General features: G+C 49.0%; 1 protein-coding gene across 18 annotated transcripts in view; it reads right to left on the reverse strand.

Annotated features, from left to right (window-relative positions):
* MICAL3 (microtubule associated monooxygenase, calponin and LIM domain containing 3) overlaps positions 1-26,296 on the reverse strand; it is a 177,129-nt gene that overhangs the window by 114,199 nt on the left and 36,634 nt on the right. Inside the window, exon 4 of one of the 18 annotated variants that reach the window (XM_057556878.1) lies at positions 17,747-17,882. The exons of the other annotated variants lie outside the window; for them this stretch is intronic. The gene's annotated coding sequence lies outside the window, so the exon portion shown is untranslated. The remainder of the gene's footprint in view (positions 1-17,746; positions 17,883-26,296) is intronic. 18 annotated transcript variants of the gene reach the window in all.

The raw sequence follows: 26,296 nt of genomic DNA on the forward strand, positions 1-26,296 counted from the left end.
GAGTGTTTTCTTAAAGAGCAAATGTGATCCCTTGCCTCAAATGTGATCCACTACAGCCTTCCAGTGTTTTTAGGGAATAATCCAAAGCCTCAGCAAGGTTCAAAAGGCCCCAGAGGTCTAGCAGCAGCCTTGCTCCCATCCCTCCCCACACAGTCCACTGTCCTCAGTCATCCTCGCAGCCTCCAGGACGCGCCTCAAGTGTGGTCACGGTGCTCCCCTCGCCCGGCACGGCCTTCCTCCCTGCCCACCACCCCAGCCCCTCTGTGCACCTTCTCACCTGGGCACATCCCTTCTCCCTTTCCAAACTTGCCACTGCTCTGGAATGAAGCCCACGTCTGCCTGCTCATCAGCTCAGGGGGCGCTAGTTAGCAGGAAGGGTCATTCACTTCTGTTCTTGCACTCAGTACACGTGACAGTGGGAAGGAGAAAGAGAAATGAAAGGCTCAGGTGGGGGGCTTCCCTGGTGGCGGAGCGGTTGGGAATCCGCCTGCCACTGCAGGGGACACAGGTTCGAACCCTGGTCAGGAAGGTCTCACATGCCGTGGAGCAACTAAGCCCGTGCGCCACAACTACTGAGCCCATGAGCCACAACTACTGAGTCCACGTGCCACAACTGAGCCTGCACTCTAGAACCCGCGAGCCACAACTACTGAACCCACGTGCCACAACTACTGAGCCTGTGCTGTAGAGCCCGCGAACCACAACTACCGAGCCCATGCACCCACAGCCTGTGCTCCGCAACAAGAGAAGCCACCGAAATGAAGAGTAGCCCCCGCTCGCCGCAACTAGAGAAAGCCCGTGTGCAGCAATGAAGACCCAACTCAGCCAAAACAAAAAAACAAACAAAAAAGGGCTCATGTGGGCCACAGAGTCTAATGTCACAGAATACAGAAAGGAGAAAAAATATGTGTGAAGATTCATTTGTTACTAACTTATTATTGATTTAAGGGGTGAGAGAAGGGCAAGGAAGTGGCCAAAGCTGAGTTCCCTAAGGTATCTCTGGACAGTTCTTGATTAAGAAAAGGACTTGTGTTTTCAATTCACATTTCAGGACAATATTTACCTTTGCCAGATACCAGAGGATCATGGGTCACTGGTATAGTGATATCTAAGCTCTCAAGGGTTAGACAGTCCAAAGGAAAAGATTCACCAGATGCCCACAGGGTTCTTGGAGATGGAAACAGGGAAGGAAGGAGGAGATAAAGCAAGTATAAGTATGCTTCCTCTGGGAAGACTGGCTGTAAAACAGGAGCGGTAAGATGCAGCTGTTTCAGGAGGCTGGCAGCTAACGAAGGAAAAAGATCTCAAATCTCCAACAGGGTTGATGACGACCCCCTCCACCTCCACCCCACACACCAAGCAAACTGACCAGATCTGCCTTGGCTCCAGGCCACAGAAGAGAGTGGGGCTAGATGGCTCCAAGACCATGATTTTTTTTCAACTATTTTCATGGAGAAAATCTCAGCTGTTTTCTCCAAAGCAGAAATAAACTGAGAAGGCTAATCTTAAACCAGCTCTATAGAACATACTTTCCCTTCCCAATTAGCTTAAGGCGGTATGGGACTTAGGTATAATTTCCCCAGCAAAACACAGTTTTTTCTGGATCAAACACTTCTCAAGGCCAGCTCTCTCATTCTGCTGATTCCTATTGAGCTCTGACACCATCGACCATCATTCCCGCAGCTACAGCCCTAACTCCTTCACGAGGGAAAGAGTCCATCTGGTTAGAAATGAAACACTCAGAGAAAGGGAATACAACAAGCTTCATTTCCTTATGCTTAAGGAATACTGCAAATTCCTGAGCTACACTCTGGCAGGCTCTTGAAAGGGCCCAGCCCACAACCTCTCCTTGCTTACGCCAACCCTGCCCTGGGGAGGACCCCCACCCTGTCCAGGGGCTGCTGACGTATAGCCAAGACTTGAGTTTCTTTTCTCCCACAGACCAACTGCCATGAGACCTTTGGGCTCCAAAATTCCAACTACTCTGGGCCCAAAGCCAGCAACCTACCAAAGTTTTTCTACAGAAGACTAATTAATCTTCACTCAATTCAGTGCCAATGAGATTAGGCAGTAAAGCCCCCAAAGGGCCTAAAGGCCCTGCTCCACATCCACCCGTGTCCTAAAACACCTACAGCACCCTATGGTCACCTTCAGCATCCTTCTCTGGTCCAGCAGCGGCGAGCTTCAGGTGACACGTTGTTCCCTGCCCACCACTGGATTTTCTGAAGCCCTTGCCCAAGTTTTCACAGGCGTAAGTCACTGCTACTTGACCTGCTGGCTCTGGTGCACAGAAGGCGAACGCTTTGGTTTGCTCCACAGCCTGAAATCTAACATCTGAGAGAACTCAAGTGCTCCCTAGGGGATATCATTAGGCACTACCTACTGCCTGACCCTCTCCCCACTGTGGGTGAGGCAGGTCTGCCTCTGGGAAGCCACCCTCATGAGGAATACCCTCTGCCCTCTCGTGAACTGGACGAGCTCCGTGCCTCAGCCATGATCACGACCACTCAGTGCTGAGCACGACCAAGTGATCTGGGTACATTTCACCCTCTCAGGTTCCTGCTTTTGGGTACAGACCGAGTATATCACTTTCAGAAATATCACTCACTTCGGGACAGGGAAAAGTGAATGCATCTGTTCAACTTAAATACTTACCTGATACAGACACTGGACATCAGACATAAAGACCTTGTTAAAGGACCTTAAACTAAGCAGCCTTATATCTCAAAAGACGTCTGACCAGAAGCCCCAGAGTATCTCAAATCACAGTGTGAGCACAGTAGGAATTCAATAAATGTCACACTAGGAATGACCTCAAAAGGATGGCCTCTCTTTGTGCTGACTGCCTACCTCCTATAGGGCAATTTAGCCCACTTGTTCATGTTAAAGCCTCAATCCCTGCTAACAGCAAATTTGCTTTTTAACAACCTAGTGTGTGACAGGCACTGACATACAACAGTGAAAGTGGACAAGATCTTTGCCGTCATGAAGCACACGGCTCCTGAAGAGGAAGTTAATGATAATTAGACAGTGAACCAAACCTGCTTCATATACTACAATCCAACTGCATAGAGTGGCATTTGGGGTGAAGGCAGGAAAATCTGTTTACCTCCTTTTCAATCATCTGGATAATTTGGGGGAGAAAGCAGAAGAGGATAAAGAGGTAAGAGAATATACAGACAACGGGAATCATTACTTAACCACCTCTCCCACAGAACCTTCAAAAGGAACCATTGAGAAATGGCCATACTGCAAGATTTTAGTTTCACCGAAATTCCTGCTCACCCTGTAATCATGTGTTAACAGAGCAATAAAATGGCTAAACAGCTAGTGGGGGAAAAGTCATGGGCTCCAAATAAATAACAAGCTGGGTAAATGGCCTCTAAGCCCCAGAGAACCTGAGCTCCTCACCTTAGAGCCTCACACCAGAAACAGATGGGCTTGGCTTATTCCCGGTGGATATTCCAGCCCGGTCAGGTGCTGGACGCCCTGGGCAGAGCAAGTGCAGAGGAGCCAGGTGAGAGCCCAAGCTGTGCCACATTCCTGACATGAGAACCTGCAGGACCTGGCTGAGAAGCAGAAGAACTTTAAGCAGGCCTTCTGTTGCCCCCAACAGCGCAGCGCCCAGGCAGCAGAAGTGGCACAGTGCTTAGGACTGCACGGAGTGTTTTTCTAAACAACTTTGAGGTATAACTTACATACCATAAGATTCATCTGTTCTAAGTGTACAGTTCAATGATTTTTTAGTAAATTTACCAAGTTATGCGACCATCACAATAGAGTTTTAGAACATTTCCATCAATCTCAGGGGATTTTTAATAACTCCCAAATCTGAAGATGATTATGTTATAGTCAGGTTTAAGGGGCTGATGAACACGAAGGTAGCATCCACTGCTCTTGCTGCCAACTCAGCAGCATGAAGGGAACTCAGTGCAGCCACATAAAGGAAGCCACAGCCGTCCTGTGTCCGCATGAAAAGATGGGCTTGGCTTGGGGACCTGGAAACGTATACAATTTTCTTAAAAAGTCGCTAATGCTGAGAACAGTGCTTCCCAAACCACAAGGAAGAACCCCTTAATCTGTTTACCTTCCCTGGCACCCTGCCCACAATGGCTCAGTGGTGCTAGTGCACAAATCTCTGCTCACCGCGACAGACTGTGAATACTAGAGCCAAGAACTCAGAAACGTTTCAAACAGGCATTGTCCCTTCGTCCTGACAGCTGTTACACTTTCAAGAGCACAGTGTAAAGGAACAGGTCATGAATCTCAAATCTAATAATTTTCCAAATCACTGATCAAACAAAAGAAATGAAATTTATGAAAAAATGCTCTGACCTTTAAAACATAAATGCATAGGCATCTTAAACTGATGTTAACTCATGGGATTATAGGGTTTTACATCCTATAACATCCCAAGATTGATGTTGGCCAAAGCTGTCAATTTTTCTTCTTATGCAGAATGTAAGCAAAAGCAGCATGAAGGGATAGTGGAATCAGAAAGTTAGAAAACGTTAGCAGATTGAAGGTCTACAACTTCCCAACACACAACGGAACCATACAGAAGCGCACACCCTTCCCTGAGCCCATCTGGCGACCGCGCCTTTAGCACCTTCAGGATGTCTGGGCCCTCCTACCGACAGCCTGGCGTGGAGAGGGGACACCAAGAGAGGAGGGCGACTCTACAAAGAGCAACGAGAAAGCCAATCTGACAAAGGGTGAAGGGCTGCACAGCGCAACTCTCCTCGCCGGTTTCTTCCGGACGCTCCTCCGACTTCTGCCGCACTGAAGACCACTGAGGGCCCCCAAGCCTCCGTCCCTGGACCTCCTCCTTTCTGTTTCCTTCTGCACCTTCTCTGTAACTCTCTCCTGGGCATCTCCAGCAGAATATGCCGGGGCACCTTCGCGTGTGGTTTCAGGAAAAACTCTTCATCTGCTCTTCCAAACTGGTCCATCCGCCTGACTTGCAACCCCTGTAAAACTGCCATCCACCCAAGCCAGAGCTCCAGGCACCGGCCTTCACGTCTGCCCTACTCCGCATGTCCTTCTCGTCGCCCCCAGAATGTCAGGGGCTGTGCTGTGTGTGGTACTGTAGAGAATGCAGAACGGGACCGGATGAACTGCCATCTGTTCTTCCTAAATTTCTCTCCACATATCCCCTCCTTCCCAACCTCGTTGCCTTGAACTTTATTATCTCTACCTGGACTCTACCTAGATCTCCTAAATGCAGATCCTGTCTCAAGGTGGGGTTTTTTACTTTTTGTGGTAATATATATACAAAATTTACCATTTTAACCATTTTTAAGTGTGCAATTCAGTACATTCACAATGTAGTATAATAATCGTCAGAACTTTTCATGACCCCAACAGAAACTTGGTACCCGTTAAATAATGACCACTCATGTCCCGCTTCCCTGTACCCGCTGGTAATCTCTATCTTACTTTCCGTCTCTGTGAATGTGCTTATTCTAGGCGCCTCGTATAAGTGGAAGTGGGTGATATGTGTCCTTTCGTGTCTGCTTGTCTGGCTTAGCACAGCGTTTACTGGTGTTGTCACAGGCAGCAGAACTTCATCCCTTCTCACGGCTGAGAATGGTCCGTTGTATGTGCGTGTTCATCCGCCAACGGACACCTGGCTCACGCCCACATTTTGGTTATTGTCAGTAATGCTGCTATGGACACCGGTGTACGAGTTTGTAGACCCCGTCTCAAGTTTGAAATTCTAATTCATATGCTGTATTTCTTCCAAAGTGATCTTTCTAATCAAATCTCATCATGCCACACCTCTGTTTACACATTTTTTTTTTAAAAATTATTTATTTATTTATTTATTTTTGGCTGTGTTGGGTCTTCGTTTCTGTGCGAGGGCTTTCTCTAGTTGCGGCAAGCGGGGGCCACTCTTCATCGCGGTGCGTGGGCCTCTCACTGTCGTGGCCTCTCTTGTTGTGGAGCACAAGCTCCAGACGCGCAGGCTCAGTAATTGTGGCTCACGGGCCCAGTCGCTCCGTGGCATGTGGGATCTTCCCAGACCAGGGCTCGAACCCGTGTCCCCTGCATTGGCAGGCAGATTCTCAACCACTGCGCCACCAGGGAAGCCCCTGTTTACACATTTTGAGACACGCTTCGCTGATGGACTAAATTCCTTGGCGGCCAGAGCACCCGCTTCCCCTTCATCCCCCTCACTCACTGCCCCTGACACACCTCACTCTTCCCCGTGCGTCCTGTTTCACTGCCAACGACACGCTTCCCCACGCTGCACACACATTCAACCTCCTCCGATCTTCTCTGCACCGAGGCCGATGATGGCTGTGAACCTACTCACCACCCATCAGGGCTTCGGTTCCACGTTCCCGCTGAGCCCTTCTCTCAACAACTTCACTCCTCCCTTCTCTGGGCACAGATTCTTCCTCTGTTCCCACTAGACTCTGTGCTCCTGGAGGAAGCAAGTTTCTCTCAGGTCTCTATCCTCAGCATTTAGCAGAGTGTCAGAGCCACGACAAACGTTCAGATCTCTACAGAATGAATTTTTGGTTTATGACTATATACTTCTAGTGTTCAAGATAAACTGTATTTTTAAAAAGCAGCAGAAATACTTGTGAGTCCAATATTTTATTTTTAAAGCCATAAGTAAGTTGAGTTGCTAACTTCCAAACCTACAACGCATTAATTCCCAAGAAAGGAGCAATAAATAACCACGTTTTGTCCAAAGGCTTCCCTCCTCAAACATGCCTGAACCCCATCTGTTCCCAGTTTCAGAAGGAACACACCTCCTTAAAGCCAAAGGGCTACCTGTAACCAAAAAAGTCTCATATCCAGAATATGTACTCTCTCATAGTAAACAGTAAGAAAGAGACACCCGATGAAAATTAAGCAAAAGATCTGACCAGGCATTTCACAAAAAAAAGACATCCAAATTGCCAGAAAGCACCTGAACGGGTGCCCAATATTATTAGTCATCAATGAAATGTCAATCAGAACTGCAATGAGAAACTACCGCCTGCCCATTAGAATGACGAACAACCAGACACTCAGAACGTAAGCTGAACAACCAGAGTGTAAGCTATACAACCACTTTGGGAAACTGTTCAGTAGTAGTTCCTAAAATTGAACAAACTCTACCATAAAACTCAGAAATGCTACTCTTGAGGATACTTCCGAAAGAAATCAATGTCTATGTCGACCAAAAGACAAGTACAAGAATGTTTATAGCATTCTATACACACACACACACACACACGTATTATATAGAGCATTATAGTTCATAATACTCCAAGATCAAACAACCCAAATAACCAAAATACAAAATGAGAAATAAGCAGCAGCCATGGAATACTATGCAGCAGTGAAAAGGAATGAACTACTGCAACATGCAGCAACGTGGATGAAATGCATAGATCAATGGTGAGCAAAAGAAGGCATATTGACACAAAAGAGAACACAGTGCCGGGCTCCATCTCGGTAAAGACCAAGGACAAACACAATTCAAATCTATGGAATAAGGAATTCCCTGGAGGTCCAGTGGTTAGGACTCCGCACTCTCACTCCGCACTCTCCCGAGCCGAGGGCCCGGGTTCAATCCCTGGTCAGGGAACTAAATCCCACAGGCTGCGGACAAAAAAACAAAAACAAACAAACAAAAACAAATCTATGGAGTAGAAGAAGTCCGTCCAGAATAATGGCTGGGGGTGGGGGGGTGTTGTTACTGTCTCAGAAGGGGCAAGAGGGCGGGCGCCTTTGGGATCCTGTTCTGGACGGTGGTCACACAGTGTGGCAGACAGTGCCGGCTTGGCTTGGTTCAGCTGGGAACTACGTTTCCCAGAAGCCCCAGAGTTCTGAGTTAGAACTGGCCAAAAACGGAACTCTCGTGAGGTTTGGAAGACGGACTGGATGCAGCAGCCACTCCTCTACGAAGGTCTCGGCAGTCAGACGTGGCGATGGACAGAGACAGAGAAGTGCGCGGGGTTCCAGCCCGTCCTCGCTCTCCCCCACGCTCCACCCAGCTCTCCCTTCTCGCCCCTTACCCAGACCAACAGACACCCGATGGACCCCCCCTGGACAGCAGCTCTCCAGGAGCTCTGCCCTGTCCACCCACACCAATGCCTCAGGCAGACTGGGGAGTGACTCCCCTGTGACCTCCAACCCCCCCATCTGGACTTTCACTGTCCCAACACCTCCCACAGTGGGTAAGGTCTAATTTCTGTAATAAATCCCTTAGCCCCCCAATTTCATATGGCTCGACTCCCAGCTGAACACCCTGCTGGATACATACAGAGGTTTATACATATATACATCTGTGTGTGTGTATGTTGCATACTTAGGATTTGTGCACTTTAAGAACATTCATTATACCACCGTTAAATAAAGAAAAAAAAAGTCAAAAAACAAACAAAAAAAGGGTATTTTTTCCATGCCCTGAGAGAACAGTAACCTGAGGGCCACCCAGCAGTGCACACCAATGGAATCTACACTACACCCCTCACACCAAGGAAGGACCGGAAGAAGCACTGCTTGGCTAAGGCCCAGCAGACAGCTGGGAGCCCGGTGGGTGTGGCCAGAGCCTGGATGTGTGTCTCTAGACACCAACAGGACACATGCTCCCTGTCTGGCAAGCTGCCGACTCCTTGGAACCAAGTTCCATCGTCCAGAGGGGGTTTTCCCTTTTGAAGAGATAGACTCACCACAGTCAATGTGCACCTGAATGCAAGTGAGTTAGGAGTCTCAAATGGGCGGAAAGGCACCCGCGGGGCGGGTGCAGAGACGAGGCAGAAGTCCCCGCTGTGAATCCAGAACCCACACTCTGGTGCTGCTGCTACAGCGGTCTTGGGTACAGACGCTCCTCTGCACCCCAGTACCCACACGAGGATCAGTGCATACATGGGCATCCCCAAAGTCACTGTTTTCCAAAGACCAATGTGTTTTGCCAACTTTTACTCCATTCAGCAAATCGTTTATTGAATATATGGTATATGTCAGGTCCTACGGTTGGCACTGAATTTACATTGGTGAATAAAAACACGGTGCTTGCCCTTGTCTGCTGGAGGATACAGACAATAAACAAGCATATACAGCTGACCCTTGCACAGTGCAGGTCTGAACTGCGTGGGTCCACTTACACACAATGTTTGTGAATAGTAAATACTACAGAGCTACACGGTCTGTGGCTGGTCGAACCTGCAGATACTGGGGCTTCCCTGGAGGTCCAGTGTTAAGACACTGCACTTCCACTGTAGAGGGCGCGGGTTGGATCCCTGGTCGGGGAACTAAGATCCCACATGCCACGCGTAGCATGGCCAAAAAACTGTAAGAACCCGCAGATACACAGGAACCAAGGATCGGAGAGCCGACTGTAAATTATACACAGATCAACCCCCGCGTTGTTCAAGGGTCAACTGTAATTACAAAATATGAGTGCCAGGAAGGAAATGCACAGGTTACGGTGACCTAGACTAATAGGAGGGGACCCCAGATAAGTTGGTCATGGAAGCTTCTCTGAGCAGGTAACTTACAGCAGGTCTGAAGGACACGAGGGGGCTTGGGCCTCCCTCCAGCGCGGACGAAGCCCATCCCCGACTCTCCCCACACTGCAGCAGCACTGCATGCTTCACAAGGTATTTCCGCCCAGGTTACCTACTTCCTTCTCACACAAGCCTATGAGCATGGAAGGCGGGCGGTCGTGTCACCACCTGTCCTGAGTCACACAACGAGCTACCAATGGCACCACGGTTAACTGGTTATATTCTCTCCACTACCTCCCTTTGCTTCCTTTCATCATTTCTTTTAAGTGAGGAACTCTTCTACTACAGGCCCTTCCAAGGACCCATCAATCCTCTCAGGATATTTTTTTAAGCTGGAAAATGCCAAAGTCTAGCTTTCCCACATCTACTTCAGTCCCATACTTATTGTAAAAAGACAAGCCCAGTCCAAAGCAGGAAAGGAAAAAAAGGATGACTGCTATCAGAGGTAGACTGCTTACTGTACCATGTCCCACAGGGACGTCTATCACAGTGCCTGTAAGGTTCAATTATACTCCAGGAGCCAGTTTATATGACCGTCTCCAGATCTGTGAGTTCCCAGGGACAAGGACCATGCCATATCTTATTCCCAGCATTAAAGCGGTCAAGATATGAAGGAACAAAACGAACCATTTTAAAAAAGCCACTATTCCCTTCTCCCTCTTGTAAATGATTATAGTCACTAGATTTCAAGCTAAACGTAAGACTTTACCATTACTCCCTGCTTTGGAAGGAGGAGGTTTAAGAGACTTTTTGGCCGTCTCTTACTGATTATAATACCTATAACCATTTATTGAACTCTCCTATGTGCCGAGCCACTGTGCTGGCACTTCACAATCTTTTCATTTGCTCCTCACACAATCCTATAAAGAACTCTTATGATTTTCATTGTGTAGATGAGAAAACTGAGATCAGAGGGTAATTAACTTGCCCAGCTAGTAAGCTGAAAATGACAACATTTAAACATAGGAATGCCTCACTCTAAAGCCCAAATTGTCCCCACCTCTTCCCAAAGGTCCCTAGTGTGTCAAAAACAGAACACAAGGACTTCCCTGGTGGTCCAGTGGTTAATAGTCTGCACTTCCAATGCATGGGGCACAGGTTCGATCCCTGGTCAGGGAACTAAGATCCCGCATGCCTCACGGCGCAGCCTTTAAAAAAAAAAAAAAAAAAAGGAACACAAATTCTAGGAAGACCAGAGCACCCAATGGGAAAGGACGTTGTTCTGGGCCTTGGACGCTCCGTATCTTGACTTGTTACACCACCAAGATCAGCGGGGCTCAGCTGTGAACACTAGCAGCTCCACACACTTCTGAGGGACAGACCTGGGGGCGGAGTGGGGCCCCTTTACAATGCTGCCCTTGCCAACATTAAACTTGGCGGATAACTGTGCTGAACTCTGGGGCCAAATACAATTTTGAGCAAAAGATTTGGGTGTCAAAAGGTTTGAGTTCCTCAGTCTAAGACGATGCTTTGATAACCGGAGTCTGAAAGGACTAAATGGCACTTGGGCAGAGGGTGAGACCACTTCTCACTTGTAAGGTAAGTGTACTGCTCTCCCCACCAGTGCCCCTGGCTCTAGAAGAAAACTCAAGGACATTCAGCACTTGCAGCAAGACCCATTTGGGTAACAAGTAACACAGGATAAAGACACACCTACACAGGCACTGGAGCCCATGACTCTGAATGAATACCACGCTCTGCCCCTGGCCACCATGTGGAGTAGTGCTAGCTCCCGGTTAAGGGGAAGGGGTGCAGGGGCTGAAATCCAGCCTGTGACCCCACCCAGCAAACCATACACCTGGCGAGGAGCAGAACCCACGTATAAGAAGGGGTGCACACAGAGGTGCCACAGGAGAGGAGGATGGCCGTGCATCCCTGCCATCCGAGGCCCCTGCGAACTGTCTGGACCACAGACAGTGAAGTCAGCCGGGGAAGGGCTCTGACTCAACGCTGTGTACCTTGTGAAGAACAAGCGAAAACTAAACAAACCCGGCCGCCTGTCTCTGCAACTCTGAAAGGTGGCACCAGACAATCATTTCCAAAGGAATCAGACAAATACTTCTTTCCACACTTAGAAATGAAAGGCCTTCCTGGCTAGAGAGTGACTCAGGAAACTAGGCTCCTATTTTTATATTAAATTAGAACAACTGCCCTCCTCTAAAGCAAACGGTCCCATCCACTACTGCCTGTCGACAGGCACCTCCCTCAAGACAACACAGAAACATTAGACACCCATTCGAGAGACATCTGGAACCATCGACCCCGCTGCACACACTAAAGATCTGAGCCCCGTTAGGCAGACACAGGAGTATGTGCTGTATTTACTGAAGGACTCACACTCCTCCAAGTAGCCCTACAAGTCATGTCATCACAACCAGCAGTCCTGTACTACTTCTGGGGAGGAACACGCCTCCAGATCACTGGAGAAGGTCCCTGGACTTTCCAACTCTGAGGCCAAGGACAAAAGCCTGGTCAAGAAAGTGCCACAGTCTGGGTTTGGTTTAGTTTTGTTTTTCAAACACAGAGCACTCTTTCTTCCTTTATTAGCAAAATGAAATAATCAAACTGTGAATAATTTATTTGCTAAATCCTTTAAAGATTTTCACTTTTATCTTTTAAGTAAAGGTATACACATGTACTATATTTTCAAGACAAAGGAAATGAGTAATAATAATTTCATCAGAGGTTATAAAAAACATAAAAACAATAATGTTGGGACTGTGGTGACTGACTTGTTCTAGTTAAGTTGATCTGCATAATTTATTTAATGAGAATAAAATGTCATAATTAATGATTAACCAAAGATAATCTAAAATTAATTACCTTATTTTTTGTAATATAAAAAAATCTCAAGTCCTATATGTTTCTAATCAATAAGGGATTGTTAATATTGAATATCATTCAGCTTGCTATGGTTGGGTTTGAATAGAAGTGAAAAAGATTTAGCAATTGTACTGAGTAATAAGTGATCAAGATTACCACTAGGACTAGTGCCCACTCTTCTCAAAGAGAGCTGACCCCAAATTTACCAAACCCCTTATTGTTATTTTCAATAGTCAACACCAAATGTGTAAGACCCCTGAGCTTCTTGTGTCATCACACTATTATCCCCATAATGCTCTGAACTTCCTGTTCCTTCTCTCCTCCCTTCAATCCTCAAATCCAACCACTGTGCCTTCTCTAACTATGGCTACATACGCAGCCAGCTCCCCTACACACTCAACCTCATCTCCAGAGCTTCGTCTCCATCCTTGCTTCAGATAACCCTCCCCTAAGGAACATCCTCTTTGGTGTTCCCAAGCAGGGGCTGTGTATTAGGAGCTGATGTGATTGGTGTCCACTGACCCCCACTGTCTCCTCCAGACACTACCACTCCTTCCTCTTATACAAAACAGCACTTCTGAGGACCAAGGTCTGACTTTTTTCAAAGTATCAATCAGCTGCCATGTTAATAACCTTTCTGGGCCAGTTGAACACAACTTCAAAAAAACAAGACTTCTTATAGTTGACAAGCATTTGTGAGTCTACCTATAAAGAAGAGAACTGATCCTGATGAAGGCCATTAAATCCATAAAACACAACTGAAGAAAAGCCAAACTCAAAGATCAGAGGGAACATGGAAGGACTAGTCCCATGAGATAATCAAGTCCAGTGATAGAATATATGAAAGAGGGCTTCCCTGGCGGTGCAGCGGTTAAGAATCTGCCTGCCAGTGCTGGGGACACAGGTTCGAGCCCTGGTCCAGGAAGATCCCACGTGCCGTGGAACAACTAAGCCCGTGCGCCACAACTACTGGGCCTGCATTCTAGAGCCTGTGAGTCACAACTACTGAAGCCTGTGCGCCTAGAGCCCGTGCTCCACAACAAGAAAAGCCACCGCAATGAGAAGCCTGCCCACTGCAATGAAGAGTAGCCCCCGTTTGCCACAACTAGAGAAAAGCCAGCATGCAGCAACAAAGACCCAACGCAGCCAAAAATAAATTTAAAAAAATATATATATATATACATATATGAAAGAACACAACATTCTTAGGAGAAAAAGAATTTTTAAAAAACTTCATCACGAGGAAAGAGGTAAAGGTCGCATGAACCCAAGGCTGTGTAAATACAGAAGCAAGGGCAGCCTCGGCAGGGATAAAAAAGGGAAACTAGGCTGAGAAGGGGGAGAAATTAGGCAGAGAATACTCAAGCAGCTGAAGAACATTTTCTAGATCTATGGACTAATTTGTCAAAGGAAAAGCTGTAAACCCTGCCTCTGACAGGCAGTGTCAAATGTGCACAGAGAGCTGCCTATCAGGGTAAGTAACATAAAACAAGCCCAAACGAGCAAACTCTCACGATGCCAGACCCTGGCAGAACAACGGTCAGTCGGCCCCCAGCGGCCCACTGAAAACGCCCAAGGCGCCCAGCTGTGCGCAGAGGCCCCGGGACAGAGGGGACAGAGGACGGGGGCGGGCGGTGGCGCATCTCCCCCCACCCGCCCCTGGCACAGCACGGCCCCGCCCACGGCGGCCCCTGCTCTCGGAGACCAGTGGCGAGCCTTCCTCTCGGAGACTGTGGGGGAAACGAGGCTCAGAGCTGTCCCACAGCATCCTTCTCTGGCCTGCCACCGCCCGAGGAGACCCAGGGGTTCACCGTTAGAGACGTGAACGGGAACACTAATGCCACTGTCACCAAGCGGAAAAGCAGGCGTCCGCACGGGTGGAGACGAAGCTTTCCCACCAGCGGTGACGGCGGCAGCAGGCCGAGGTCTCGAGCGCCTCAAGCACATCCGCATTCTGTTTTTCTGGAGGAAAGCGCCTGGGGCTTGGACAGGCCCCCAGAAGACCCTACAACTGCGCTCTTCCCAGCGCTCAAGGGCTCCCCTGCAAAGATGGAAGTTAGAGAGAAAGCAGAGACGAGCAGAGCTTCAAATGCCACACCAGGGTGACAGCTGTCATTGTTCATAAAATTTAGGCAATTCCCTATTTATGGGACATAAACATTCATGATGGGAAAGAACTACCATGTGCTTCAAGTGTGCCACTTTTGGGGTGTGTGAACTAAGACAGGGACATTTTCCTGTACTCTGATATTAGCTATCTGTTCATGAGAATCACCAAGGAACCTGAAAAAAATATTACCAATGTAATATTCAGGCCCTACCCCAGAGCCATCAAATCAGAATCTCTGCAGCGGCGGGAGGTCCCCCCACCGTGATCCTCATGTGCTAACAAGGCAGAGAAGAAGGGAGACAGAAGGCCAACCTGGGAACACGGCACACATGTGGCTGAAAAATCAGAGGTTCACCCACTTCAGACGGGCTTTCTCCCCTACATACACGTCACCACCTCATCGGCAAAGCCCTACGAAACCTCAAAACACGGTAATGGAAGGAGAAGAGCTGCCCGACAAAAGAAGTGAGTCGTGCTCCACCGGGCTTGCGGGAGTGCCTTGCTTAGCCTCTGAGGGTGTTTTGTTTAGAAGATGTAAACCAGCTGTGATGTTCCGTCCCTCCTAGGTGAAGTTACACCACAGCTGTCTGAAGACGGCCCAGTGATTGTACGTTTGCAGGGAGCACAGTCCGCATGGGTGAAGGCAGATTAATGAGTGATGTGGCCGCCAGGCCAGCTGGACTTTCCTTTCACCTGACAAGTCAAAGCCCTGGGGACCCGCAGAGGGTAAATATAGCCTGGCCCCACCAAGGGCCACTCTGTGGGTAGGCAGGGACGCCTGTCCAGTCCTGTCCCTCTTACCAGAGTGGTGAGCCCTTTCCGGGCAAGCTTTTTGGAAATGGTCATTAAGGTCAGTGCTAATTCATGTCTGACCATGAGTCTGAGAAAAGAAAGGTGGGTTGAAAAAAATGTGTCCTGAAGTAACTTTTTGGGTCCTTTGGCCATGATCATATGAGAACCTGAGACAGGCTTTCAGACACTCAGAGACAGCAACGGACCCCTGACGGGATGGACACTGGTGCTGGCAGCTGCAGAGACCCCTAAAGGAGCCTGGCCTCTCCACGAGGCCCCCAGACGCTCGGAGCAGCTGGAGATGGCAAGTGTCCCATAGTTCCAGCAATTCTCCCAGGCAGTACGAGGTGAGCCCAGCCCAGCAACAACCAAGGCAGCCCTGCCGGGCCAGGCCCGCTCTGCTGGAACCCTAATGGCCCAACTGCACCACAGCAGGCCCAGGAAGGTCCAAGGTGAAGGTAAATCTCATCAGGCCCACTAAGAGTAAATTCACACGGAACTTTTGCTCCTTGGGCTCTTTAAATCAGAGGCAAAACTCTGAGGCTGTACCATTCCCTTAATCTACCTTAGAGTTGTCACCCTATAGCTAAGTTTACCTCTACGATGAAAGCATGCTGACAGCAAGAGTTCCCAAGCTCTGTGAGGAACCAAGTGAAATTTTTCCAATTATTATTTATTTTCCTGAAATTAACTCCTCTTCCTACCCTTTCTTGGGCCACTAGAATAGTTTCCTTGAAAATGCCTCTAGGGACTTCCCTGGTGGCACAGTGGTTGGGAATCTGCCCGCCAATGCAGGGGACACGGGTTCGAGCCCTGGTCTGGGAAGATCCCACATGCCGCGGAGCAACTAAGCCCAGACGCCATAACTACTGAGCCTGAGCTCTGGAGCCCGCGAGCCACAACTACTGAGGCCACGAGCCACAACTACTGAAGCCTGTGTGCCACAACTACTGAAGCCCACGTGCCGCAACTACTGAGCCCACATGCTGCAACTGATGAAGCCAACACGCCTAGAGCCCGTGCTCCGCAACAGGAGGGGCCACCGCAATGAGAAGCCCACGCACCACAACTTAGAGAAAGCCCGCGCACAGCAACGATTCAACACAGCCAAAACAAAAAACAGAAAACAAAAAACAAACAAACAAAAAGAGAATGCCTCTATCTTTGTCTTAACAGAGAAGATTAAGGCAGCAACAACAAAATCCCTTCAGTGCAAAAAGTACTATGTGCTCTCATGAAAAACAAAGGCTCTCTCCAGGTGTAAGAAGGCCTCCTGTTCTAGGCACCTGCGACTGAGCTTTAGAAATAAATCAAAGCTACCTGCAGCCACAGCTCTGCTCCCACCTTTCTCTATCCCCTGTGACAGCATGGACTAGAAGCAACAAAAGAGCAAGAGCTCTGCTGTCTGCTCTTTGGGGGCTTGTCCCACAGAGAAAACAGTCAGTTTGAGCTTTATGCCATGACATCATCAGCCACCAACCAACGCAGAGAAGGTGGAGCAGGTTTTGTCTGTGGAACCAACCACTGCAATTGTCAAACTGCAAAAGGCAGTGCAGGTGTGAGGTAGGGTTTTCTCTTACCCTGTTTCTGTTAAACTATAAAAGAAAAGTGAGAAGAAGAGGGAAAAAACTAGTCTATGGAAAAAATAAAGAAACCCCCAAATTCCCTAGGTATTAGCAACAGACCATCCAGGACCCTACACCTGTGCAAAGACTGACAGTAGAAGCCCTTGTTCTGTGAGGCAATGAATGGAATCTTTGCAGGGCACCCCCTGCCAAGAAAATAGTCAGTTTTAGGAAAGTTTTTTTTTTTTAACCTGAGCGCACACGCGCGTGTGTGTTTTCAAATAGGGTTCCAAAGTAGTGAAGGGAGTATGGAATAAAAAGAAAACACTTTGGTTATCCAGACATTAGTTAAAATCTCTACCCAGAAACTACACACTTTTCACTTGTGCATCACAGCTGGAGGTTCTTGGGAACTGCTTATTTTCAGTCCATTTTCATCCCAGAAAATGCTGCCCATCTTATTATGAATGAAGCCGTTTAGCCAAGGTTAGAATATGCAAGGAGAGAGGGGTGGCAGAGGACACAGGGCTCCGAGAGTGGGGGTGAGGGAGCAAACTCACAGAGCAAACATTGTTTACGACTGCCAGCCAAGCTAATGTGGTCTCTCCGCCTGTTCAAGCAGATTATTACAGTAAGTCCCAAACAATGAAGTCGAGGCAGGGAGGGGGCCGACCCAGCCTCCGCTCTGCGGATGGCACGAGGGCCACATTCCACGCAAGGTTCGCCCGGGCCACAGTCTGTGCCAGCTCTTCTGGGAACCCACCAGGCGAGAGTGCTGGACACAGCCAGGCAGCAAGGAGGACAAGCTCTCAACTCAGGTTAAAGGCCGAAGCGACTAGGCTTCCAGAGGCAGGCACTACACCAGTTCACGTACAGCCATGTGAGAAGGCATGAGGGAGGCACTGCAAGATGCATTTTTCAATGAAAATAGGGTGCAACCGCACTTGCTGGGAGAGGCACAGGCTGCTGGGTCCTCACACAGCCATCGGAGGATGGGGCGGCCGCACTGCTGGGGGTGGAGCAGTCACTGAGATCACCGTACGATTTACTTCTGACAGTGTCACTGCACCCTCTGAGCTCCTAAACGTTAATATAAACAACAAACATACTATCAGAAGCCATTAAACGGAAATGTCTCACAAGCAGTCGGACTTTTTTTTAAACAATCAATGCACGCTCCGATGTTAACTTCAGGCCAGACTTCCCCGGCTCTCCCTCCCAGGGTGCGACCCCATCTCCACCCTCTCCTCTCCGGAGCGGCGCCCTGGTGCAGGCCTCCACGCTGCCTGCCCGGCTCAGCTGGGACTAAGTCTGAAAACCATCCAGGGGCCTGTGCTCCCTGTCCCTCAGCCACTGAGGGAGACGAAACCGATATTCAGGACACCCTGGCTCCGGTCCCCCCCGAGGCACACCTTGCTGCGAGCCCCTGAGCGGGACAGTCACCTGCTACAGGAAGAGGGGCCGCCCTCATTTACACTCCACGGTTCCCTGAACAAAACAACAGCAAGATTAGCAGGGGAAACTGCTCCCTTCCACCGGACAAGCTACTCCGTGAGGCTCGGACATCAAGGCATAAAGAGGAGCCCGAGGCTCAGGGGACAGAGGGGCTCCGAGGGAGCAACGGCCCCTCCACACAGGCCTGCCAGCAGCACCAGCGTGCCCCCACCCCACCATGTGCACCCCCAGCCAACCAAGAATGCTGTTCCAGCCCGGCCCACCTCATCAAAGACCACAGAGACCGGAGAAGGCAGGGGTGAGAGAGAGAAGAGGCTACACTAAGCTGGCTGACCAAGATAAAGGGATGAAGTGAGTGATAAAGGCCAATCACCATACGAGCACTTCACTGTCGCTCAGGACGGTGGAAGGTCTGGCCACGAGCCACGCCAGGGCAGGATCAGGGCCGGGGGCAGCTTTCGAGAGAACACAGCTACTTTCTCAGGTCACGGGAAAAGGCAGAAACAGGTCCAGAGGGATACACTGCAATACCCTTATGAAGTTGTTCAAAATCTAGTCTGAAAGTCAGGACAGAAAATCCTCCCTGGTAAAAACAAGGTGTTGATACTAAACATGAGAAGGAAGAAGTGACAACAGGTGTAAAGGACCCAGGGCAAGTGGCGTCTCAGGCTCCAGGTCTTTTCCTTGGAGGCCCTCTGGCCACCCCGGGACCCTCACCGGCTCTAATCACAGGAGCGCCTTCTACATCTGCACTAGAGTCCCGAAGGCCAGGGAAGGCGTCATTTTCTGTGGTTGGTGGGGGGAACCCCTACTTTTTAAAAGAACAGAAAAAAGGGGAACAAGGCAGCTTGTCTATCTTATTAGAAGAGCTGGCACCGCTGGCTTTTTGACCCTCAGCTCTGCAGCTGGTACGCCTCCTGTGTGAACCAGGGTCCAGGCTGTGTATTTACTGGACAAACAGGACCCAGGGGAGTTTCTTCCCTTTAGTGTCAGGAGAGCTGCCTTGTAAATGGGACACATCCTTCTCCACGTGCGTGGCAAAGACCTCTTGGGAAGAGCCTCTGTGAGAACACCTACCCACAGTCCCAGAGCATCTCAGCACCTGACACACGGAACCATCCTAGTGTCACACACGTGGACACACACACACACACACCGGGAATTACCAGGGGACACACATCTAAATCCACCAGGCAATTTGGGAGCATCCCTCTTATCTGGAACATACAGTAAAAACCCGTATTTTGTGGTGATATCTGTCTCTTTCTTCCTTTTAATGAGGGTTGATTTACTTTCTCTTTGTTCCAAAAGCAACACTCTACTTTGAGCCCGGTTATCACAGGAGGACCACATCTGAGCTGAGGGAGCAGTAAGCTGGTTCTTAGAAGCTGCCTATTTTTTAGTCTCTGGTCCTTCCTGACCTCTTCCCAAGGGAAGGCCCCTCCCTCTGCTCTCCGGCAAACAGCTCTGCCAGAGCACAGGACACTCACACCAAGTGGGAAGCGGGGGGCCGGAGAGCCCTGATGCTGCCCTCCACACGTCAGACTGCAAAGAGGTGAACGGAGGAGCCTGGAGGAGAAGTGGCAGGGAGGACATTTTTTAAATCACAGAGAAAGTGGGAGCGGGACTCAGAAGAGAAATACTGTACAAAAGTCATTTGTCGTCCATCTAGGATGGGAGCACAGCTCTGTGCCACGCAGCTGGACTGGACATCTGTCCTGCATCTGTCAGGCATGGTAACCTCGCAGCCCACAGCACTGTTGGCAAGCCTGAACCAGCCAAGACAGCCACTCACCCCGCAGAGACCGAGGCCGCCCACCGGCATGACCGCGACTCCCCTGACACGGCCAGCCTTCTCCCTTCACCAAGCAGGGAGTATAGAGGAAAGAGGAAAACACTCGGACACCTGCCTCACTCTGAACTCCAAGATACGTCCTTTTTTCACGAGACTTCACAGTATTTTATACATGTAGCTGTTACAGAATCGCCAACCTGAACTGAAGAGTGAATTCTGCTAATTCCGGTTTTCCACTGACTTGTCATTGTAAAATCGTAAGTATAGGAAGAAGTCTCAATCCCCTCAAGAGTTAAACATTTTTTAACTTGACTTGTAACAAGGTTCAAACATAGTAGGTGAAATATGAATAGATCCAATGCATAAGACAAGGTAAACACTCTATTTTAAACCAAGAGCAAAGAAAATGAGGAAAAGAATTTGAAAAAGATTATGTGTGCATGTATAACTGAATCACTTTGCTGTACACTTGAAACTAACACAACATTGTTAATTAACTGTACTTCAATTTAAAAAATGGGGGAAAAAAAACCCAAACAAGATGACTTAAAAAAAAGAGTAAAGGGGGCTTCTCTGGTGGTGCAGTGGTTAAGAATCCGCCTGCCCTGAATGCAGGGGACACAGGTTCGAACCCTGGGCTGGGAAGATCCCACATGCCATGGAGCAACGAAGCCTGTGAGCCATAACTACTGAGCTTGAACTCTAGAGCCCATGAGCCACAACTACTGAAGCCCGCATGCCACAACTACTGAAGCCCGTGCGCCTAGAGCCCATGCCCCGCAACAACAGAAGCCACCACAGTGAGAAGCCCATGAAGCCCGCGCACCACAATGAAGAGTAGCCCCTGCTCGGTGCAACTAGAGAAAGCTCGCGTGCAGCAGTGAAGACCCAATGCAGCCAAAAATAAATAAATAAATAAAACTTAAAAAAAAAAAAAAAAAGAGTAAAGGAAGTGACAGTCCAGCTGATAAACTTAACAATTTTCATCTTCAAAGAGCTTGACATCTGTGAACTCACCCACATATGTACACCCCGCCTTGCGGGGGGCACACCAGCAGACAGCAGAACACAACCCGGGCCTCCGCTCCAACACTAAGTACACGCACCGTATCACAGCGGCTCCCAAAGCCGACCTCCGGATGCCTGTACCACCCCACTCCCATCCCACCGCCTGCCCTAGAAGAAGAAATCATTTCCTAACCTGGCAAGTCCCCCCTTCCCCTCCCGGCCCAAAGGAAGGGCAAGAGCTTGGGGGAGGACGCATCCACTGTGTGGCGACAACCTTGCTGACTTTCTAACTGCATTTCTGAGCGCTCCCAGGACAGTCCTTTAGGACAGCTTCCACCGTTTAGTAGTTCTGTGCATCTGTTTGCAGCAGCATAAACCCTGGGGCGGAGGGGGCAGGGGGGGCACGGTGTTCCAAGGCAGCTGCTCCCCTCACAGCCTCACGCCTCAGCCAGGCAGCATTTGGTGCCAGGCCCTCCCTGAGACTGGTGTTCTTGGGGACACTGAATACAGAAGATAGGGACTTGTCCCCCAGAGCTGAGGGCACATCCTGGAAACCATGAGACCACAAGGGGGGCAGACGGAACATGACCCTTAGAAAGCTGTCCCTATTTCAGCCATTTTATAAAACTGTGGATGTCTCAAAGGCTAGCAAGAATCCAATTAAAGCGCTTTAAAACTTCTAGCGACTGTTGAGTCCATGAATGCCTTCATTTTGTACCATCTGGCTACCACTTGCTGAGCATTATGTGCCAAACACTGGTGTATGCTTTACCTACATTATTTCATTTTATCTTTAGAACAACACTGTAAGTATGTTGTCACCCTCATTTTAGAGATCAGACCATTAAATTAGGGTTTGAGAGAATAATCAAGGCCGCATACCCACAGCAGGTGAGGGAGCTGGGAGAACTTATCGACCGAGGGTTGGCTGGTTCCAATGCCTATGCCCCTTCCACAAATGTTGCCGCACTCGGCGCATTCAAATTTATTGTGTCTCCTCTTAATTTTCTTGCTCTTTTAGCAGTGTATTTTTATGTGCATGCATGTCACATCTCTCATACAATTCCCTACATGCTGACAAATTTTTTACATGAAGGGTGACTGCCAGTCAACCCACAGGTATTGATTAGTGCCTGTTCAGTGCCAAGACTGCATCAGGTACTGCCAAGAGATCAAAAAGAAAAGATAAATTTGCAAAAGGGAGGACAAAATACTGAGACTGTTAACTTCTAACACAAGGTGATAAACAAACACAACAGGAGGCCCGAGAGCAGGTGCTCCTCTGCATACACCCATCACCCGAGAGCCCTTTTAATGCAGATTCAGATGCCACAGGTCCAGGTGGCGACCTGGGAACAAGCTCCTGAGCAGCAAGGAGCCAAAGGATTTCAAAGGTCTACCTGGGCTGGGGTGCTCTGGAGAAGGTAAAGAAGTGAATCAGAAACAGCCTTTACATTTAGAGGACTGAGTAGAATTGGAGAAGTTTGGGATACAGTGTTCGGAAGAGAAAAAATAGTATTTTAGATGGAGTGAAAAAATTCAGGCAAAGGAGAAGCATGAAACACAGGTCATTCAGGGGATAGCTGTCTGTGTAAAAAAAAGATAAAAATATTCCCCGGTGCTTTGTGACCACCCAGAGGGGTGGGATGGGGAGGGTGGGAGGGAGGGAGATGCAAGAGGGAAGAGAAATGGGAACATATTGTATATGTATAACTGATTCACTTTGTTAAAAAGCAGAAGCTAACACACTATTGTAAGGCAATTATACTTCAATAAAGATGTTTAAAAAAAAAAAAAATATTCCCAAACTGTATCACTACTTAGGTACCAAGAATTACGAGACTTAATTATCTTGAAGAGCCCTGAGTGGCCTGAGAGTAAGTTCGAGGTAGGGAATAACTTCAGTGTGTTGGTCTAATAAAGGGCAACACCCGTGATAAACATCTTGCAGACGGCAGCCTCAGCTACTCAGCTACTTGGTGCCCCTCCGAGGTTTAAGGCCATGAACTTGGGCGCACACCCAGCCACTAGCCAAAGAATGTTCACGAGATATTTTTAAATACTTGCCATCCCGTAATGACCAGGAAAGGAAATCCCACTGTCAGCTCCACCCTATGTCGACCTCCTAACACGGGTCTCCCAGGAGAAGGGCCAGAACAGTGGTCTCCAACTGTGCCATCTGGTGACGTGGCCCAACTTCCGGGCTGGGTCACTTCCTCTGCTGTCTCAGACCAAGTGGCTCTGCCGGTGCCCAGTAAGCTCCTCAGCAAACAGAAATGAAGAGCCAGACGCAGGAGGGGTCACCAGGATGCCCCGACAGTATGCACGCCCTGGGAAGGCAGGGCAGCGCGGCAGGAGCGCAGTGCGCACCACAGGGACGGGGTCTGAACCAGGGCTCATCTCACAGGCCACACAACTGCTCTCAATCCATTTGTACATTTACAAACTGGAAATCACAGTCCAAGCCCTACCTACCCTACTATTGCAAATCAATTTCAGCCATGTCTGTGAAATGCTTCTTAAGTTGTGAAGCACTATAAAAAGACAATTCCTTACTCTTAAAGGGTCTGAGAGATAGAGAGGCCCTTTATGACACTCTCCCTTTCTTGTCAGCACCCCACTGTCTATATCTGGTATTTAATATCCCTTTCACCAAAGGAAAAACCCAAAGCACAAAGAAGAAACCACAGACCTGTTCAAGGTCAAACACCAAATACGTGTGTTTGGAGGAGTGAAAGCCATGGCTCAAGGTTGCCACGAAGTTAAACATTTTTCTGTTATGGGAAAATAAGAGAGCAACCTCCTAATTTGCCTCTAGAGGTCCAATGTTTTAACCCTTCCTAAAGGTGCCCTGCAGAGTCAAACCACTGGACCCACACTTGTGTGAACCAACCCAAGAGCCTAGGCGGAGCTGACCGAGGGTGGACAGGACTGCAGCACTGACCCAACAGCTCCCTGGACCACACCAGCCGTGCGGGCAAGGCTTCAGCTTCCTTTTCTGTAAAGACAGGCCAGAACTACCTAAGTGATTAGACCTCCTGTAGGCAGCCAGTCCCCAACACCCAGAACAGGTAGAAGCTTCTCTGAAATAGTTAGGTGCTTGTCCCAGCACCTCCAAGACCCATGCACTTCCCTACAGACCCTTTAGACAATCGTGTGTTCTAATTTCCTTAAGGCACCGCTAAGTCCCAGCATCCAGACTAGAAACCTCTGGAGTGAGTGACCAGCTCCGACATGCAAAGGCAGCCTCCTCAAGTCTCCCACCACATTCCACTCTCCCAGCCTTTTAAAGTTTGCCACAATTCTAGAATTGAGAAGGCAGACCTAAGCCAACCTGGGTACATTTGGGGGAAGGGAGGGAGGAGTGGAAACAGAAAGAGGAAAACATCAAACAACCAATCAGTCACGCTGCAAAAACCCTGAGCTTTTGTGATTTGTCGTTTGAGGAGAGGAGCCCACACAAGCTGGCATGTCCCGCTTGGCGGGTCCCCACTCAGAGCTGAGGAGCACGGCCCCAGCAGAGCACCTGACGAGCGGAAGGCAACCATCCGTGCATGATGTGTGTAAGACCCGGGAAGCCTCAGTTCAACCCCAACTCTGTCCCTTCCCCATCCACGTGGCTCCGCGGGAGTTTCTTAACCTCTGTTTCCTTTTCTGGCCTCAGAGGAGGCTGGAACGTATGTAAAATACCTCTCACAGTGCCAGACACACAGAAAACACTCAATAAAGCCTGGAGATGAGGATGATGCTGGTGGGGGCTCTGCCTTCCAGCCTCACGTCAGGAAATTGAATTTGAAAACCTGCATCCAAGAGATCTCACGAATGTGCTATTCTTAGTGGAAAGTAGTCTTGTGACATTTTCCCTCCTCTTTCCTATAGAAGGGAAGTCATCTGTCTCCAGGCACCTCAACCTGATGTGAAGACAGACAAAAACATTCAGCTAACCTTCTCTTGTATCCATAAGGCCTGAACCAGACTCCAGTGGAAAAAAATAAGAACGTGACCACCTAAAATAAACTGAACACAAGAACCTCTGAAACCAGCCCTCAAAAGCAACTGAGCGGGGACTTCCCTGGTGGTCCAGTGGTTAAGAATCTGCCTTCCGGGCTTCCCTGGTGGCACAGTGGTTGAGAATCTGCCTGCCAATGCAGGGGACACGGGTTCGTGCCCTGGTCTGGGAAGATCCCACATGCTGCAGAGCAACTAGGCCCGTGAGTCACAACTACTGAGCCTGCGCGTCTGGAGCCTGTGCTCCGCAACAAGAGAGGCCGCGATAGTGAGAGGCCCACGCACCGCGATGAAGAATGGCCCCCACTTGCCACAACTAGAGAAAGCCCTCGCACAGAAACGAAGACCCAACACAGCCAAAAATAAATAAATAAATAAATTAATTTAAAAAAAAAAAGTATCTGACTTCCATTGCAGGGGATGCGGGTTCAATCCTTGGTTGGGGAACTAAGATCCCGCATGCCGCAGGGCAACTAAGCCCATGCACTGCAACTACTGAGCCCGTGCTCTCTGGAGCCCGAGCACCACAATTAGAGAGAAGCCTGCGTGCTACAACGAACAGCCCGTGCGCTGCAATGAAAGACCCCGCGTGCTGGCGTGCCTCAACTAACACCTGACACAGCCAAATAAATAAATTTAAAACAACAACAACAACTAGGGGATGGGAGTGGGGGACACAAAGCAACTCCATGTAAGCCAGGAACACCCTTCCCTGGGAAAGAAGGGAAATGACAGGCACCGCCAGACCCCAGATATGGGTGACCTCCTGAGCCCCAGGCCTCCCATAAGGCACTGTGTCTTAGCTGTCCCAATAACCAGTTATGATGCTGGAAGCAGGGGGCGGGAGGGATCAATATTCCAATAGCCAACAAACAAGAAACCCCTAGTTCTAGTGCTTGAGAAAAAGAAAAATCATTTAAGGAACACTCTGGGGAAGAAGTGTGGTGTTCATACAAAATATCATGTTAGGAAACTGACTGTGAAAGGTGGTGGGAACTTACCCACTGTTATAAAATAAGCTCCACGACGGTACGAACTTTTCTTTGTTTGGCTTGCTGCTATTGTCTCCAGCACCTAGAACCATGCTTGGAACACAGAGGCACTCAGACACTCGCTGAATGAACGAAATAAAGAAGCAGCAGCAGCTATGTAACATGGTTAAGGGCACAGGCCGTGAGTCAAACAGAATCAGATTCAAATCCTGGTTTTGTTACTTAAGTCTCAACCT

The sequence above is a fragment of the Balaenoptera acutorostrata genome, chromosome 11 (genome assembly GCF_949987535.1).
Source record: "Balaenoptera acutorostrata chromosome 11, mBalAcu1.1, whole genome shotgun sequence".
Classification (NCBI taxonomy): Eukaryota; Metazoa; Chordata; class Mammalia; order Artiodactyla; family Balaenopteridae; genus Balaenoptera; species Balaenoptera acutorostrata.